General features: G+C 45.5%; 1 long non-coding RNA gene across 2 annotated transcripts in view; it reads right to left on the bottom strand.

Annotated features, from left to right (window-relative positions):
- The window catches only part of LOC103796298 (uncharacterized), a 45012-nt gene that overhangs the window by 26217 nt on the left and 1768 nt on the right, over window positions 1-17027 (bottom strand). Inside the window, exons 3-4 of one of the 2 annotated variants that reach the window (XR_008474775.2) lie at window positions 4702-17027; window positions 1-795 (exon numbers count right to left, since the gene is read on the bottom strand). The exon at window positions 1-795 is cut by the window's left edge and continues 25586 nt beyond it. This is a non-coding gene — a long non-coding RNA (uncharacterized LOC103796298). The other variant, XR_001914621.4, reaches the window with a different exon arrangement.

Raw genomic sequence — 17027 nt, 5'->3', positions numbered from 1 at the left:
AAATTGGCATTTGAGCTTGGCCTGGTAGAGGGAGTAGGATAAAAACAATTTCCTCATCGTTTAATTAGATCTTGCTGGTATTTTTCCTTTTTCTGTCCTGCCACAAGTAAATACAAAGCTCCTAGCAGGTGGAGATCACATCTGTTTTTTCTTTTTTGAGACGGAGTTTCACTCTTGTAACCCAGGCCGGAGTGTAATGGCGCGATCTCAGCTTACTGCAACCACTGCCTCCCGGGTTCAAGCAATTCTCCTGCCTCAGCCTCCCGAATGGCTGGGATTCCAGGTATCCGCCACCACACCCAGCTAATTTTTGTATTTTTAGTAGAGACTGGGTTTAACCATGTTGGCCAGGCTAGTCTCAAACTCTTGATCTCAGGGAGTCCACCTGCCTCGGCCTCCCAAAGTACTGGGATTACAGGTGTGAGCCACCCCTGCTGGGCTGAGATTGCATCTTAACATCCTTGTTGATTAATAGCATTTTTGTAGAATGTAAGTTTCTGTATCAGTCAGTTTGTGCTGTGCAACAAACCACCCCCAAAACCATGGCTTTAAATGACAATCCGTTCTTTCTCATGGGTTTATGGGTAGTTCTGCTGACCTGGGTCAGGACTGGCTGTTGGTAATTGGGCTCTGTGGTCACTGGCAGCTTGGCCAGAGGCTGGCTGGTCCAGGGTGGCCTTGGCTGGGATGACTTGGTTGTCCTCTTCTTTCTCAAGTTGTGTTTGCATCCAGTTTGCTGCTGTACCATTGGCCAAAGCAAGTCACAGTGTCAAGCACAGTCAGTGTGGGAGGAAACTGCCCGAAGACAAGAGAACAGGGAGGTATAAAAAAATGCAGCCATTCATAGAATCAATCCACCCTCGTCTTCACAACTTAAATCTTTAGGCTTAAGCCCTTCATGGAATGGGACACATCTAAATCAATAAAAAGAAGCATACATAAAAATAGTTAAAGTACAGGGTGGCAATTTATCAATTCAGCTAGTGATGGGTCTTCTCCCGTGGCTATACCCTAAACGTCTGAAGAATGTTATCCACAGAGGTTGGCTGAACCATCCTTTTATTATTTTTTAACCAGGATGCAAACCCATTGAATTGTCTTTTCATGTTTGATGTTCCATCAGTTAAGCATCCCACACAATTTTTCATAGAGATGTTTTCTTTCTCCCTGAGGACATTTGCAAGAGTCCAGAACGCACTTTTCCTGGTGCTGAATTCTAAGTTGCTATAAATATCAGACATTCTGTCAGCAGCTCAGGGTCACAGCTTAGGTTTGCTGAGCCAACATGGCTTGCCCCTCTGGCTTGAGTTGTGTTGGTTAGAGGCAGTGACTAAGCAGGCAAAATGAAGTGCAGAATCCAGGTGAGAAAATGTGTTTTCTGAGTAATTGGGCAAAACATCTATGTGTGTGGGGCCAAGTTTATTCATAAGGGCAGTGTTGAGCTTGGTGTGTGAAGTCATGAAGACCTGAGTGTGAATCCTGGTTCACCTTTTATGAGCCATGTGACCTCCAGCAGGTGGCTTAAATCTCTGAGCTCCAATTTCCCCTTATCTGTGAAATGGAAGGAATGCACATAGACTGACCTCTCAGTTTGTGACGAGGATTAAATGAGCTGCTTTGCTTATAAAGTAAGTGCTCAATAAGGGTTCAGTGTTATTTATTTCTTTTTTTTTTGAGACAGAGTCTTGTTCTGTCACCAGGCTGAAGTGAAATGGTGTGATCTCTGCTCACTGTAACCTCCGCCTCCCAGGTTCAAGCAATTCCCCTGCCGCAGTCTCCCAAATAACTAGATTACAGGCGTGCACCACCATGCCCAGCTAATTTTTTATATTTTTAGTAGAGATGGGGTTTTACCATGTTGGCCAGGATGGTCTCAATCTCTTGACCTTGTGATCCACCTGCCTCGGCCTCCCAAAGTGCTGGGATTACAGGTGTGAGCCACTGTACCTGGCCCAGTGTTATTTCTTACAGAGTGTAAAATAGTTACCAATAGTTGGAATAGAGTTCCCTGTTAGTTCAGAAAAGAGAGCCAAAGAGGCTTGCCTTTTGACTTTTGTCTTGCTGCTAGAGAGAGGACCAGATGAACCTCAGTTTTCTCATCAATAGCCTAGATTCACATTGTCCTGCACTAAATTCACAGTCTTGTTTTGACAATCAAATAGTGTATTGCACAAGGAATTCCTTTACAAAAATAATTTAAAATCCCCTTGAACAGATACTGCATTATCTCACTAATACGTGGAATATAAAAATGTCAGAAGCTTAGGAGCAGAGAGTAGAATGGCGGTTGCCAGGGGCTGGAGGATGGGGGATGTGAGAACAGGTTGGTCTAAGGGTACGAAGTTTCAGAGATGCAGAATATGTTCTGGAGATCTAATCATGACTACAATTAACAATAATGTATCGTGTATTTGAAATTTGCTGAGAATAGGTCTTTTTTATTTTAAATTATTTTATTTTTATTTCTGTTACAGTTAAGGTATAGATAAATATTTTTTTGAAATTGTATGGGTAGGTAGCCTACATTACCTATGAGTTTCATTTTAGGATGTAAAGGAAATGTTATGAAATATTGTTTATAGAAAGGAATCACTCTGTCTGATATGCTTGGAATGCTCTGATGTAGTGAAGTTATTTGTGGACTCCTATTTTCTGTAGCAAAACACTACAGATTAAGACTGTGCCTATTAAAAATTGAAATCCTTCAACTTGGCTGAAGTTTACTACTAATTTCTAAGAAAAAAGAATTTTCTGATCAAATGATAGAGAATAGGTTTTAATTATTCTCACCAAAAAAAAAAAAAAAAAAAAAAAAAAAAGACGTTGGGAAGCTGAGGTGGGCCGATTGCTTGAGCCTAGGAGTTTGAGACCATCCTAGGCCATACGGTAAAACTCCTCCTCTACTAAAAATACAAAAAAATTAGCCAGGTGTGGTGGTGTGTACCTGTAGTCCCACCTAGTTGAAAGACTGAGGCAAGAGGATTGCTTTAGCCCGGGAGGTTGCAGTGAGCTGAGATCACGTCATTGCATTCCAGCTTGGACAACAGAGTGATACGCTGTCTTAAGGAAAAAAAAGATTAAGAAACTCTGTGAGCTGATGGATTTGTTAGATTATCGGCTGTGTGTGGTGAGCATTTTGCAATATATACACATATCAAAAATCACATTGTACAGTTTAAGTATAGATAATTTTGTCAGTTACACCTCAATCAAGCTGGGGGAGAAAAGAAGACTTTTCTTCTTTTCTCTCAGCTGCTTGGGAGGCTGTGATTGAGGCAGGAGAATCCCTTAAGCCCAGGGGTTTGAGACCAGCCCGAGCAACATAGTGAGCTCCTGTCTCTAAAAAAATAAAAAAATAATAAAAAAGAGTGATGTGATTTGACATAGGACCTGTGGTTTGAATATTTGTTTTTTGGTTTAAGTATGTTATGGTGGTCATATTTTTAGTTACATTGTGCCCATAAAAACAATGTTTTAAATCCAGCAAAAATAAAAATAGAAAATCCCCTTGAATAAATTTGAGGTAATGCTGTAGTTTTCGGCTCTTCCATGGGAGGTTTTACAGAGTACCTACTCTGTGCTACCCAGGTGCTGCTCCTGTTGTTGGTGGCAGCACCCGGGAGAAATTAAAATTATAAGAGTGTTTCCTTCCAGATGTTGTTGCTACAGGCTCAAGGTGCTCTTTTAACTGGGTCATCAGACTTTCTTGAAATAGACAAGAATTCTAGAAACATGACATTGTGCCTGATTCATTGCTTAAAACTTGCCACTGACTCATTCTCTCCTTGATAGGTTCTTCAACAGTAACTTTAATTACATCATTTACTTATTGTTTTCTTCCTTGATTTATTCTCTTTCTACAGTTCTTGTTTATCATCTCAGTGATTGGGCCATCTCACCTCTGAGATTTGGGTAGAATCCTCTAGACTCTGGAAATAGAAACTGACTTTTTCATGTATCTCCATTATTGTGTACAAACAACCCCAGGCTTGTACACTTGAAATACATCAGTAGGAAGAGCACTTCTCACTTTGCTAGTGTTTCACACAGCTTATCTTATTTAAGGAGCTCAGCTGCTGTACAAAGTAGATACTAGAGGCTCTGAGAGGGGACTGTAACTTACCCAAGATCATGTGGTAGATTGCAAAATGAGCTCCAAATGTCCACCCTTCCCTGTACCCACACCTTTTGACATTCATCTACAATGTCATTTTCTGATTCTGAGCTCAGCAATATAACTTGCTATGTCCAATAGGATAATAATGGCAAGCATAATGTAAGCAAAACCTTGGAAAATACTTGTGCAACTAATCATGATTGCCTTCTCTCTTGTACACCTTCCATGGCCATGAGAATATGCTTAGGGTAGAATTAGAGACACTTGGAGCAGAGCTGAGTCATCCTAGCTGTTCCAGCTGAGGCCAGCCTAGGTCAGTTGACCCAGCCCTAAGCATGTTAATGAACCCAGCCATGATCAGCAGAACCACCTAGCCAACCATCCCAGACCTGTGAGCAATAAAGCCTTACTATTCTATTCCACTGAGGTTTTGTGATTATTTATTTCACAGCATTATTAAAGCAGTTTGTAACTGATAGAATCAGTATACAGGAAAGAATATGTGTTAGTTTGTTTTCATGCTGCTGATAAAGACATACCCAAGACTGAGCCATTTACAAAAGAAAGAGGTTTCATGGACTTACAGTTTTATGTGGCTGGGGAGGCCTCAGGATCATGGTGGAAGGTGAAAGTCACGTCTCACATGGCAGCATACAAGAGAAGAAGGGCTTGTGCAGAGAAACTCCCATTTTAAAAATCATCAGATTCATGACACTTATTCACTACCATGAGAATAGTCTGGGAACGTCCTGCCCCCATGATTCAATTACCTCCCACCATGTCCCTCCCACAACAAGTGGGAATTTTTAAGATGAGGTTTGGGTGGGGACACAGCCAAATTATATCAGAGCAGATCTCTGGAATTGGGCAGACCAAGGTTTGAATCCCAGCTCTGCTACTTGGAGTGTGTGTTTCTTTTTGAGACTTAAATTCCTTATCCTTGAAATGAGGTAATGTACTTCCCTCATAGGGTTGCTGGAAAGATTAAACACAAGGTGAAATAAATAAAACCCCAGGGACATAAACAAAAAATGATGGCTTCTCGCAGCAATGCTCCAGAACAAATGAGGGGATACTGGGCCCAGTCCCAGGACTGTCCAAGTGTGAAGCCAACACCTTTTCCCATCAACTCCAAGGTAGAAATTAAGAACAAAATGGCCTGGTTCTAATCTTACCATGAAATGCTGTGTCCCTGGATCTTCCATTGCAGTATAGAGAGCAGGACAGGCCTTTAAAAAATTAATGTTGCTTAAATTTAGGGGGCTGGGAAAAAAAAGCCAAATCCAAGATTTTCCTTTAGACCTCTGGTTTTGCCAAACAGATGGCAGTGATTTGGGGAAGAAGGGTTGCTTTCGCCTGGGTATGGGTGTGTTTCAGATCAAAGTCCTCCTGGTGCGGTTGGGTGCAGGGGCTGGCCTGGCTGCATTTGCCCTGACTCTGTTGGTTGCCCTCCTGCTTGCACATGCATTTTTGATGACGGATCATTCAGGAAATGTGAATGCTTTCCTAGGAGGCTGTGCTTTTGTCACCTGGCCGTCTTTTCTGGGCCCCCCGTAGGGCTGCCCTTTCACTTCCTTTGAAGCCATTGTCTTCTTGACATAAAAAGTGTACTCAGGTAAGCTTGTGGTTAATTATCTCAAGGGGGAAGAGAAAACAAAATAAATGCAAGTCTGAAATATAGAACAATTAACTCTGTAAACTGTGAGAAGTCATAAGACACTCTTTGAAAATTAAAAAATACATACACATTTGAAATAGTTTCATTTTAAGCAGAATTAAGTTGGGATGTTTCCTACACGATTTATCTTCCTTCTCTCCCCTTCCACTCCCACCCCAGATGGATCACTTCCTTTTATCATCTCTGATGCTGACGAAGGGTGACGATAGTTAGCTGCACTGCACTCTGCCTCTAACTCATTGTGTGACCTTGGATAAGTTACATAGCATTTCTGAGCTTCTGCTTCACATCAGTAAGATGATATTGCTATTATACTTCTTTAAATTTTTTTGGTACTGTAAAACAATAATTTATTATCTCTTACAGTTCCATGGGCTGACTGGACTCCACTGGGAGTTCTTGGTGTCTCTCATGTGGTTGGGTGAGATAGTGACTGGGACGGACTCATCTGAAGGCTTGAGTGGGCCGGATGCCCAAGATGGCCCACTTTTAGGCAGAGGTGGCTGGCAGTTGATGCTGACTGTTAGCTGAGAGTGTTAACTGGAGTCCCTAGACATGGCTTCTCCACATGGCTTGGGCTTCTCATGGTAGGGCACCTGGATTCTGAGAGAGAGCCTCCCAAGAGGCCCAAGTGGAAGCAATAAGGCTTCTTATGATGTAGACTGGAGTTACTGAGACATCACTTTTGCTACATTAGAAGGTTTGATGCTGACATTTTATGATTTTACAACTTGGATCCTCTGTCTTCTGCTATTGAATCAGAACTAGTTTACGGGGCTGAGCAGCTGGTCCTGGGCACAGAGGAGGCTGTTCCTCTGAGCTTGTGACCACATGGGAATTGTCATCTACCAGTGCTGTCTGCATCCTGGCTGTGCCTACCTATGGGCTCTGAATCTCTGTCCCTCAGTCTCCTCAACCCCAACACAATTGTGATGTTAGGTATGTATGAGGCATATGAAGATGAGAAAAAGAAGATACAGTTCCCACGTTTATCTCCATGAGAAAATAAGCCTTAGGGAGAAAGACTGATGTGCATGAGAGGGAGTGTCAAATGCCAAATGGGTGTCACAGTCAGGGTGTGCTAGAGGCATTCAGGGGAAGGAGGGCTGGGAGTAGAGTCTTTCTGGAAGAGGTGACCCTTGATCTGAATCTTGAAATCTGTCTGAATCTTCACACCCAGGGAAGGAGTGGGAAGGGTATTTCACGGGAGAGAGCCACATGAGTGAAGTATGAGGCCTAGCATGGCAGGGAATAGCAACCCGCCTGGGTGACCACAGAGTAACACGAGAGGTGAGAGGTGGTGAGAGATGGGAGCCAGAGATGCAGGCAGGGCCCAGGGTCATGCAGAGCCTGGGAGGACAGGTTGCAGTATTCCCATTTTCCTAGACTAGGGCAGAGAAGCTCGGGAAGATAAAGGGACTTGACTAAGGTCACATAACTTGTAAGTGACCAGTCAGGCTTCAAACCCAGGACCCTGTGCTGCCTCGGTCTCATCCCCTTTGCGTCATAGTTAGCATCATCTCAATTGCAGTTGTTGCTGCTGGGTTTCCCAGCTCCCTCTCCTGTTTCTCTGTGGCTCCTGGCAGACAAAGGGTGTTGCTTTTCTGCACCATTTATCGTAATGACTTCAATTAAACCATCTTGTGCTGGATCAGTGAGCAGCTCTAGGGAATTGATGAGCAGGGCCAGCTACCAGGGAAGCAGAGTCTCCTCCCATTGTCCCTGTCAATCCTAGGTCTGGGTTCCTGTCCCCAGGTCTGGGGAAGACTCAAGAGAAAAAATGGGGATCAGGGGGCAGGTAGCAAATCATAAGAGACAAGGAAGCAAGTGTCTATTACCTTCCTGACATTGAGGGTTCGTGGCCAGGTCTTTGACGTCCTAGCCCTGCCCACTGCTGCCCTTGCTCAGCTGCCTTCCTCTGGCTAATTTGGACCTGCAGCTGCAGCTCCAAGACAATGGGCCATCCCACCTGGCTGCCTTCGGTGCAGGCCCAGTGTGCCAGGAGCCCGGGTTGCAAGGAGAGGGGCTAAGGGCCCTGTCCTAACTTGCTACATGGCCTTTGGCAAGTTTCCTCCACTCTCTGAGGCTTCTTTGGGGAATTGCAGTACATGATGCTGTTGTTCTCCACTTGTTCTCTTCAATTCGTTGTCTCTCCTTCTTAGCATTGCTCTGTGCCTCAGAAGGCTGATCCCTGGGGAATGAATCAGTGGGTTCCTGCGTCAGTTGGCTCCGGTATGATTTGGCTATGAGGAGACACAGGCAGGAGGCTGGAAGGTGGGAAAAGAGAGGGTGGAGTATTTCTTCCCTGCTACATCTCTGCTTTGAAGCAGGGTTGGGTCAGTGCCCTTCTGCCCAGCGGTCCTTCCCCTGCTCCAGGCCTCATTGGGCTTCAGTAACCTCCTTTAGGCCCCTGGGTGGTTTCTAGCATGATATGGTTTGGATCTGTGTCCCTGCCCAAATTTCATGTGGGGCCTGGTGTAATTGTATCATGGGGCAGTTTTAATGCTTTAGCACCATTCCCCTAGTGTTGTTCTCAAGATAGAGTTCTCATGAGGTCTGGTTGTTTAAACATGTGTAGCACCTCCACCCTCTCTCTCTTCCTCCTGCTCTGGCCATGTGAAGACGCCTGCTCTGGCTTTGCCTTCTGCCATGATTGTAAGGTCCCTGAGGCCTCCCCAGAAGCAGATGCTACCATGCTTCCTGTACATACAGAACTGTGAGCTAATGAAACCTCTTCTTTTTTCTTTTTTTTTTTTTGAGACAGAGTCTGGCTCTTGTGGCCCAGGCTGGAGTACTGTGGCATGATTTCTGCTCACTGCAACCTCCGTCTCCTGGGTTCCAGCAATTCTACTGCCTCAGCCTCCCGAGGAGCTGGGATGATAGGTGTCTACCACCATAACTGGCTAATTTTTGTATTTTTAGTAGAGACTTGGTTTCACCGTGTTGGCCAAGCTGGTCTTGAACTCCTGAACTCAATTGATCTGCCTGTCTCAGCCTCTCAATGTGCTTGGATTATAGGCATGAGTCACCACACCTGGGCCTCTTTTCTTTATAAATAACCTAGTCTCAGGTATTCCTTTACAGCAACGTGAGAACGGACTAATACACAGCAGTTTGCAGTCTCTGGGTTTCTCAACATTCTTCTTGGTTTCTTTAATCCATCCCTCTGTAAATAGTCCCTCCTCAGTAAAGTCTCCTCAGTTGAACTATTTGAGGAGAGTTCTGTTTCCTTTTGTGACATTGATGTGTTCTCTGAAGGCCCTTTCCAGCTCTGAAGTCTCACATGTTAGTGAGGGGAAGATGCAAGGACCTGGCTGATTCTCAGGCACTGGAGCCTGGGTTATCCTACGACAGTGCCCAGGATGAGTGATCCCAGTCCCTCGGCAGGTCTTCCTTCCCCTCCTTTGGTCCTCAACCTTCACTCAGATTCCCATCAGTTATTTCGTGTTTTAATCCAACTGTATTGAGGTATAAACTATGAATAACAAATTACATTCATGGAAAGTATACAATTAGATGAGTACCTGTCCGTTAAGGATGTTTGTGTCCCTCCAAATTCATGTTGAAACTCAATCCCTGGCCAGGCGCAGTGGCTCATGCCTGTAATCCCAGCACTTTGGGAGGCCAAGGTGGATGGATCATGATGTCAGAGATCAAGACCAGCCTGGCCAAGATGCTGAAAACCCACCTCTACTAAAAATACAAAAATTAGCCTGTTGTGGTGGCGTGTGCATGTAAATCCAGCTACTTGGGAGGTTGAGGTAGGGAATTGGTTGAACCTGGTAGGCAGAGGTTGCAGTGAGTTGAGATCACACCATTGCATTCCAGCCTGGGCAACACAGCAAGACTCCATCTTAAAAATAAAAAAAAGAAAGAAACTTAAAACCCCATGTGGTGGTATTAACAGGTGGGGCCTTTTGGGAGGTGATTAAGTCATCAGTGTTCTGTCCTTGGGAATAGGATTAATGCTCTTGTAAAAGAGGCTTGGGAGAGCTGCCTGCCCCTTCTCATCCTTCTGCCATGTGAGGACAAGGCGTTCATCCCCTCTGGGGGGCGTAGGAACAAGGTGTCATCTTGGAAGGAGCGAGCAAGCCCTCACCAGACACTGAATCTACCGGCACCTTGACCTCCAGGACTGTGAGAAATACATTTCTGTTATTTATAAATTATCAATTCTAAGGCTTTTTGTTATAGCAGCAGAAATGGACTAAGACAGGATTCTTTCTATTCAGGACTATTCTAACAACTTTCCAACTGGACTCCAATCTTCATTCTTCTCCCTACAAACTTGCACTCTTCAGATCTGATCATATTACTCTCTGATCATGTTCCTGTCCTGCTCATAAAACCTGGCTGGTGCCCCTTTGCCTTGAGGTCAAACCCTGGCTGGTACTCTGTGACCTTGAGGTCAAGCCCTGGCTGGTGCTCTTTGACCTTGAGCATGACATATGAAGCCTTCATGAACTGGACTTGAGCGCTCCAGGCTCACTTCTCACCGACATCCTGTAGATGCTCCAGCTGTCATGAGTCATACTCTCTCCAAGCTCTCTGCCTTTGCCTGAACTATTCCCAGACCTAATGTGCTCTGCAGCCTCACACCTCTGACCCTCAGCGTCTCTGTGTGTCTCACTAATTCTGCTTTGTCCTGGCCATTGCGAGTCTCTCCTCTGCGCTTCCATAGTACATTGCAGGTTCTTCTCTTGTTACTTTTATCCTGAACCATAAACAATGCCTGTTATCTTACTAGAGTGTGGGCCACTTGAGGTTAGAGCATGTGTCTCATTTCTGCACCCCTAGATACTAATACTGTATGTGGTGTATCATTCATTTTCCATCCATCCATTCAACAAATATTTGATGATCTACTAGAGGCCGAGCGCTCTTCCAGCACGGGGCTAAAGCACTGTACAAGATAGGTGTACTAATCATTCTGCTGTTGTATCTCTGCTCCAAATCCCACCTTTTTTTTTTTTTTTTTTTCGAGACAGGGTCTCACTCTGTCACGCTGGCTGGAGTGTGGTGGTGCAATCTTGGCTTGCTGCAACCTCCACCTCCTGGGTTCAACCAATTCTCCTGCCTCAGCTTCCCAAGTAGTGGGATTACAGGTGTTTGCCACCACACCCAACTAATTTTTGTATTTTTAGTAGATTTTTACTACTCTCCCTTTATTGGTTTGTCTGTCTACCTCAGCTGGAATTTGAGGTCCATGAGCCCATGGGGTTTCACCATGTTGATCAGGCTGGTCTTGAACTCCTCACCTCAAGTGATCTGCCCGCCTCAGCCTCCCAAAGTGCTGGGATTACAAGAGTGAGCCGTTGTATCTGGCTCAAATCCTACCTTTTAATGCTCTCTTTGTGATGCTGGGGCTGGTATATCCTTTGACATGGGATTTTCAGTTTTCATCAGCAGTGACACTAGCCGGATACTGGAAGGCAGAAAGAGGAAGCAGGAAACTGATCCTTCCTTTTTGCTTCCTCTATGCTTGCCAGGGTTGTACCAGCAATGGCCCTTCTACCTCGTGGCAGAAGCTGGCTCTAGTTTCTAGCTCCTTTCACCACTCCCAGAACCAGCCTTCCCATGCCACCTTAGAGGTGAGTGAGTGGCAGCTGGGTGATTTCCCCTCAGAAGGCTGGCTCCTAGCTCTATGGGTTCTTTCTAGATGGGTTTTTGTCATGTTGCCCAGGCTGGTCTTGAACTCCTGAGCTCAGGCAATCCACGCAACTCGGCCTCCTGAAGTGCTAGGATTATAGGCATGAGCCACTGCACCTGGCCATTGTTTGTTTTTGAAATGGAGTCTGTCACCCAGGCTGGAGTGCAGTGATACAATCTTGGCTCACTGCAACCTCTGCCTCCCAGGTTTAAGTGATTCTCCTGCTTCAACCTCCTGAGTAGCTGGGATCACAGGCGCCCACCACCATGTGCGGCTAATTTTTGTATTTTTAGTAGAGATGGGGTTTCGCCATGTTGGCCAGGCTGGTCTTGAACTTCTGACCTCAAGCGATCCTCCTGCCTTCATCTCCCAAAGTGCTGGGATCACAGGCATGAGCCACCGTACCTGGTCCTAGCACATAGATTCTGACAACACACATTGCTTCTTGTGATTATTACCTCGGTCTTACTTCAGTGTTCGCTTTTAGATTTTTCCTCTCCCTCTAATATGTTAGATTTAAACTAACTCCTTTTATTAAATAACACCTCTGAAATATCTAGGGCAGCTCCTATTCTCCTGGCTGGACCCTGACTCCATGGGGAAGGCCCCTGGCCTTGTGGACCTTAAATTCCAGGTGAGGAAGGTAGACAACAAACCAATAAAGGGAGAGGAGTAAAAAGTGTTACAACAAAAAATTAGACAGGGGAATGGATGGAGCCTGAGCTACTTTAGATTAGTTGGGGAAAGTCTGTCCAAGAAGGTGACATTTAAGCAGTGAAAGAATTAAGTTTCCACCCATGTAAAGAGCTGGGGAAAGATACCCCAGGGACAGAGACCAGTCAGTGCAAAGGCCTTATGGATTGAGTGGGCTTGGATTCAAGGATCAGAAGGAGCACTGATGTGGGCAGAGTGAGGTGAGGGGCTGGTGCTGCAGAGGAGGAGGGCTAAAAGGTAGGCAGGGGCTAGATCACATGGGCCTCCTTAGCCAAGGATTAGTTTCTCTCTCTCTCTCCCTTTTTTTTTTTTTTTTAAATAGAAATTCTGAATGTGTTGAAGAGGTTTAGAGGGATTTAAAATATAGGAAGTAACAAGGTATGACTTAGATTTACTAAAGATCTCTCTAGGAGCTGACGGAGTGACAGTCTGTAGGGAACAAGAGCAGAAGCTCTATTCTCCTCAGCAGATAGTAGGCACCTTTCAAGGATGAGGAAATTGAGGCCCAGAGAGCTGACATGATCTGTCCCGGCCCACTCCATTTTGGAGTTTTGCTTCCCAGACCAGTGTCCCTTTGTGACTATTCATTCTCTAACCGAGGCACAACTGACCAGGCTCCAGGTGAAGCTTCTTGGGCTGGTTTGTAAAGCAGGCGAAGACCCTGGGACAGCCAGGTACCCACCCTTGATGATGCTCCGGCTCCACCACAGGTCCTGTTGAGCCCAGCTCATGGTTTATCCAGGTCATACCAGTCTGGTCTGTCACAATAAGAAGTGGGGGAGCATTGAAAGAAAACAAGGTTCCTGGCTGGGCCTGGTGGCTCATGCCTGTAATCCCAGCACTTTGGAAGGCCGAGGCAGGTGGATCACGAGGTCAGGAGTTCAAGACCAGCTTGGCCAAGATGGTGAAATCTACTAAAAACACGAAAATTAGCTCGGCATGGTGGTACGCACTTATAATCCCAGCTACTTGGGAGGCTGAGGCAGAGACTTGCTTGAACCTGGGAGGTGGAGGTTGCAGTGAGCTGAGATCAAGCCACTGCACTCTAGCCTGGGTGAGAGAGTGAGATGCCATCTCAGAAAAAAAAGAAAAAAAAAAAGAAAGAAAACAAGGTTCCCTGGGAGCTTTTGCAGATGTTGGCTTGAATTCCTAAGCCCCCAAATTTGTCTTATTCTCCTTTCTTCTTCCCCAACATCTAGTCCATCAGCAAATCCTTCTCAATCTTCAAACATTTGCTGACTCTGACCCCTTTTCTCCAGGGCCACCAGGAAGCACACCTTCAGGAAGCACCTTTTCTGTTCTATCCCAAAGGGCACCATCACATACACTATAATACGGATCATGACCCCTGGAGTCATGTGGAATTTCTACATCTCTCCCTCCCCACTGCGGCTACCCTCCTCCAGCAACCATCCTGTCTCTCACAAATATTAGGGCAGCTGAGACCCAGGTCTTAAGCAAGTTGAGACCCAGGCCAGCAGGGGCCTCACAGGTAGAATGAAGGCAATGTGGTGGGATTTGGGGCTTACCCTGAACAGGCAGTAAGGGCATTCTGGGTACAAGGGAGGGGTTACTCTGTAAGTAGAGGTGGGAGAAAGAGAAGAATATTTCTATGTGCTTCAGGCAACAGGTTTTTGCTTTATTGAAAGAACCCTTCCTCCTGCCAATTTTGGGGCTGGGGGGAAATGGCTCGATGGGTCCTGGGAGTGCTGCTGAGGTGATCTGGGCTGTCAGAAATTTTTCTCCACAGCTTGGAAAAAGAGGAGGATGTAAGACTCTGGATGAAGCTGAGAGATCTTTCCATGCTTGGGAACCCGAGAGACCACAGAAACATGAGCTTTGGGAGACTCCAAAGCCTCAGACCCCCTTCTAAGCTAGCACTGAATTTTGATTGGCTGTCTTTGCCTGCCTCAGTTTGTTCCTCCTCCTGATTGGTCAGCTTCTTCCGCCCATGGCAGAGCCCTGCTCCAGCCGCCAGGTCCTCCCATCTGCCACAGTGTCACCTGGGATTGGCTGGCCTCTGAAAGTCCAGGCTGGCTTGGCTCTTGCCATCATCAGATTCTTCCTCATTAAACAAATGAATCACAATTCTAATTAATTTGAGCAACAGAATTTATGTAACTACTCCCAGCAGGATGTCTGCTCTCAGTCGGTAGCAAGATTAATTCCTCTCTCTGGAAAATTCCAGCTTTGCTGGTCAATAAACCTTAATGATGACTGAAATCTCCCATCTGTCTCTGCTCAGGGCAGGTAACCCCTGTTAAGCAGACACCCAATTGGCTCGAGGCAATACCCCAGGCACCAGCAGGACAAGGACAATGATCTCCCAGACTAGACGTGTCCTGAGCCACATGGAGCACACAGTAGGTGCTTACTTAAGGACAGGGGTTGCCCATTCCAGGGAAGTTCTGAACCACTTAAAGCCCTCAGGAGGTGTTCAGTGCCGAGTTGTGGAATAATGAAAGGGAGTGTGTGTCACTCAGATACCTACCAATGGTCTCAAGATCCAAGCAAGCTTCTCCAGCTCTTTCCAGCCTTTGCTCCCCCTATTTCCCATGACTGTAACCCAATTCTGTCTTTTTACTATTTTGAACTTTCCAGACTCAGAAATTTGGTTCTTAATGTTTCCTGCCCTTGAACTGTCCATCCCAGCCCTCTCGCTCCAAAACGACTTCATGCTGGCTGCATGGGAGGGAGGGGTAGCCAAGCACAAAGTGTTCCAGAATTAGTGCTAATTCTGACACTGCCACTTACTCATTGTACTTCACCTCTCTGTTCTTAACCTTTCTCTCATATGTAAACCACACGAGGTTCTTGGGGAAAATTAAATAAGAAAACATGGTGAAAAGGTATTGCACGGTGCTTGACTCATTTAATTAGTGACAGTGTTTTAGGTAATGGAGATTACCTGCTCAAGGCAGACAAGATTCCTGCTCCCAGAGAGTTTAATTTCTAGGAGACAAGCACGGGAGCAAACATGTAAGATAATCTTAGTTAGGGATCAGTGCTCAGCAAAAATAAAATAGAAAAATGTATGGAAAGAGACGGAGGGGAGTGAGGAACTCTTTGAGGAGGTGTCACTCTTCAGACTCAAATGACAAGAAGGAACTAACCACATGAAATCTGGGGGAATGACATTCTAGAAAGAGGGAAAAGAAATTGCTGCTAAGAAGATGTGGGTGTGTTAAAAAAGAGAGAAAAAAAAAAAATTGCAAAGGCCCTGAGGTACGATTGAGCTGCTCATTGGAGGCTTTTGCTCTGTGTCTTGTAGGTGAATGGGGTAAGGTTTGGTAGGACTGAAAAACTCATCCAGCCACCTATCTAGGGGGTGTGAGGGTAAAGATGTGGACCCAGGTCTTCTGCCCTTAAGAGCAGAGTGCTTGTCACTACAGCACAAAGAAGGTGTAAGAGAAAGGAATAGTGAGTGGGAGGTGGTGAGGGAGGAACAGACTGCCTTGTCCTCCACCAGATCTAAATCTGTCTCCTTCTGACGGTTGGCAGGATTATAGAATCTGGTTCCCATGAGGACCTCCACCTCCGCTGGCCTAAGCTGTCAGTGGCAGAAAGCACCGGCCCTAACAGCCCCCTCACTAGGTCAGCTGCGATTCCTTCTTCATTTCCTACAGGGAAAACCCAAAACTTTTATAATATGGGATTTCTTTTTTCTCATGATAATCATGTTCATTGTAGAAAATTTAAAAAAGTGATTAAAAATCAGCCAGAATTCCAATTTCTGGAAATTTTGGTGTCTTTCTGCAAAGTTCCTATGCACATAGATACTTTATAAAATTTGAACATACTGCATATACAGTTTTGAAATATGCCTTTTTCCTTCTGCTGTGAAAAAAGGTCTTCAAATGCCTTTCAACAGCTACACAATAGTTCACTACATGAACCAACTAAAATCTAACTATTTTCGGCTTTTTATTATAAATAACACAAAGAACCCCGAGTCTTTGTTACATAATGTCCTAATAGAGTAGGGAAAGTGCTCTCCAATCTGGTGCTATGTCCTGTGCCCAGGGAAACCATTTTTTTTTTTTTTCTGAGATGGAGTCTTGCTCTATTGTCCAAGCTGGAGTGCAGTGGTGCGATCTCAGCTCATTGCAACCTCTGCCTCCTGGGGTCCAGCTATTCTCCTGCCTCAGTCTCCCAAGTAGCTGGGATTACAGGTGTGTGTCACCACACTCGGCTAATTTTTGTATGTTTAGTAAAGCTAGGGTTTTGCTATGTTGGCCAGGCTGGTCCATCTTCTTAGTTGGAGGGAACAGGGGCATCTACACTCCCAAACGCATTGCCCTTGTATAGCATAGTCTGCTGTCGATTTCTTCTGAGAAATGAAGATTTTTGCACTTCTCCCGAATTTACCTTCATTCTTAGCCGCTCCTTGTCATTGTGATCCCAGAAAGGATACAATGGGGAAAAACGGTAGAAAGAAGAGGGGCTGTCATTTGATGCTACATTCGGCAACAAACATATTGCAGAGGCGTGAATATTCTTTTAACAATATTTTTATTAAATAGCAAATTGTAGGCGAGAGGGCCAGGATCAGGCCCTGGTCTCAGTATGCCAGAATCTAAGGTGACTGTGTTTGGTTTCTGCAGGGGCCTGCCATGGAGGCAGGCATGGGAGGCAGGAGTCAGTAGTTCTAATGATTGGAGGGTGTTGGGGGTAAAGTGGGGTGGGCCATCTATAGTAGGCCTGGGGAAGCTGGCAGCTGGGGGGTGATTGGGAAAGCACTTGAGGACCTGGGTGGGGGGCCAACATTCATTCACAGTGTGGCCAGGAGGGTGGTCTGCCTCCGGTGTGTGGCTGGCGCTCAGGTTAAAGCTCCTCCTTGGCATCATGTCTCCAGTTACCGGCTTGGC

Source organism: Callithrix jacchus, chromosome 10, assembly GCF_049354715.1.
Source record: "Callithrix jacchus isolate 240 chromosome 10, calJac240_pri, whole genome shotgun sequence".
Taxonomy (NCBI): Eukaryota; Metazoa; Chordata; class Mammalia; order Primates; family Cebidae; genus Callithrix; species Callithrix jacchus.
Note: the sequence above shows the minus strand (reverse complement) of the source record. Positions and strands in the feature narration are given on the sequence as shown.